This window comes from Mastomys coucha, unplaced genomic scaffold (assembly GCF_008632895.1).
Source record: "Mastomys coucha isolate ucsf_1 unplaced genomic scaffold, UCSF_Mcou_1 pScaffold22, whole genome shotgun sequence".
Classification (NCBI taxonomy): Eukaryota; Metazoa; Chordata; class Mammalia; order Rodentia; family Muridae; genus Mastomys; species Mastomys coucha.
Genome location: NW_022196905.1, coordinates 143930353 through 143932852, shown reverse-complemented (window position 1 = coordinate 143932852; position 2500 = coordinate 143930353).

Here is a 2500-nt window from a genome sequence, read left to right as displayed (position 1 = left end):
TAGGGGAGGGGGAGAATAGGACCAAAATATATTTAAATGTAAAAATGGTTTTCAATTAAAAAATTGAAAAAGATTAAGGAGGGGTATTTGGGAAAGGTTAGAGGAAGGAAAAGGAAATATGAAGTGATGTAATCTCAAAAAAATCACAAATAATTAAAATATTAATTCATTTTGCATGGTTTATTTATTTTTCTGAAATAGAGTGGTATTTTACTTCCAGCATGAAGGGAATATAATTGACAATCTTTTTGGAGTGAGAATGCTCCATAATTTGTTTTGCTATATGAGAAATATAATTCAATTGTTCAAGGAGTAACACTTGGCACTTAGTTGCCTTTGTTTTTGCTTTATAGTTGCAGCCCTGGGAAATGTATTCTGCATAAAAAAGAATTAAAACTCTCCCATGGTCCTCACTTCTTATAGAATTTTTTTTTTTTAAGAAGAAAAAGAAAAAGCCTCTGAAAGCCAGTCACTACCTAAACAATATCTACTGCTAGATGAGGGCACCAGGGGAGTGCTCCCATCTGAAAGTGTGTGCTCCCCTTCCTTTGTTGAAATCTCTACCCCAGGTGCTGGTGTTAGGAGCTGCGGCCTTTGAGAGGCAATTACAAATGGCTTGAACGTCTTTATAAAATAGGTCAAAGTGAACAGGGAAGCCTTCTGCCATACAAGATGTCAAGGTGTGTGTCAGCAGCCAAGCTCTCCCCAACACCAACTGGCTGGCGCCTCACCTTGGTATATCCCTGGTGTCTCACCTTGGTATATCCCTGGTGCTATGTACAAGGCTTGTTGTGTATATGCAGGTTGGTTCTAGCAGTCTCAATAGCTCAAGATAACAACCACCCACTCAGTTCTACTTCTGATGACAACCCCTCCTAACACACTCATTCTCAGGCAGGGGGAAAATGACCCCAGCCTCTGCCATCTTACACTACAAAAGTTAGCTAGATGCATGTAAAAATTCAGCATCATTTTCTGGCAATGGAGATGGCGAGGGCTTCGGGTGGTGCCTGAGGCCTCAGGAACCAGGCTCTGGCTGCCCTCCTCGGAGCTGGAGAAGTGGGGAAGCAGGGTGCAGTGGCTGGATGTCACAGCACCAAAAAAGATGCCAAGCACACATGCAGTCCAACTGGGCATCAAAATACTACCTACCACCCTTTCCTGGAGCAAGAGAAGCTAAATTCATTTTACTCAAAGAATTCCATCAGCAGGCATTTGGCAGATCAGCCTGGGTTCCCACATCACCTTGTGGTCAAGGATGAGAAATGGCGGTCACTGGAGAAGTATTTCATCAAATTAGTGATCAACAAAGCTCAAGAAAGGAAAGAATGGGGCTGGAGAGATGGCTCAGCGGTTAAGAGCACTGACTGCTCTTCTGAAGGTCCTGAGTTCAAATCCCACCAACTACATGGTGGCTTATAACTATCTGTAGTGATATCTGATACCCTCTTCTGGTCCATCTGAAGACAGCTACAGTGTAGTTAGATTTAAGCCAGAGCAAGCAGAGGTTATAAATTCAAATTCCCAGCAACCACATTATGGCTCACAACCATCAGTACAGCTACAGTGTACTTATATACATTTTAAAATAAATATTTTTAAAAGGCAAGAGTGGCTGGAAGTGGTAATTGCTTGGCACCCCTTTGACTACTTCAACTCCAGAGACTCCAAGAAAATCTGGACTTTCTCCTCGATGGAATGAATAAAGCCTCCCCGGCTTTCCCTCTTATTCCAGACATGGAACTTTTCTTGTTTGCTGAGCCAAAAAAGGAAGACAAAGATTCTTCCAGAAATAGAGAAATGACTTCCTGGATTCTTAAGATAAAGTGTCCCAGCGATGATTGACACATCTAACCCTTCCCAGGGTGGGGGCCAGTAAGTACCATCAGCTCTTGGGTTGGGAAGGAAAGTGTTTGTGAAAGAAGACAGGCAGTGGTGGCTTGCAAGCCACCAGGAAGGCTGCGGGTGGGAAACAGCAGTTTTGGCAGAGCAAGCAAACCCCTTGTCCTGTGTCTGTGTTTTCCCTGAAAGGGATAGCAGGGAGTCCGAGTTCGGCTTTCCACAGAGGTTTCGCAAGGCCAGAAGGTCATTGGAACAACGCTGAAGCCCTTTCCCAAGAAATGGAATGGCTGAGGGGGGCGGGGAGGGAAGGGGTGGGGGATGGGGGAGTGGGAGCATGAGCAGCTTCCTCTGGTTCTGCTCAAGGAAAGCTCCACTGGCACCCGCTGCTTTACTCAGGATTCAGCAATCGGGTTCCAGGCACCTGTTCTGAACTTTTAGATGAAGGATTTAGTCTGTATATATTTTATTATGTGGAGATGGGAGGTGGAGGGTAAGAAAACCATGTGATTTGAGGGCGCTGTTCTCATTATGTAGCAACACTTTGCCTGTGTGAATGAAGCTAGCTGTGGATGTGACTGGAAACAGCATGTAAACCCAAAGAAACCCACTGAAGCAGACAGACATGACGCAGATATTCAAATTTGACTTTTAATGCTTT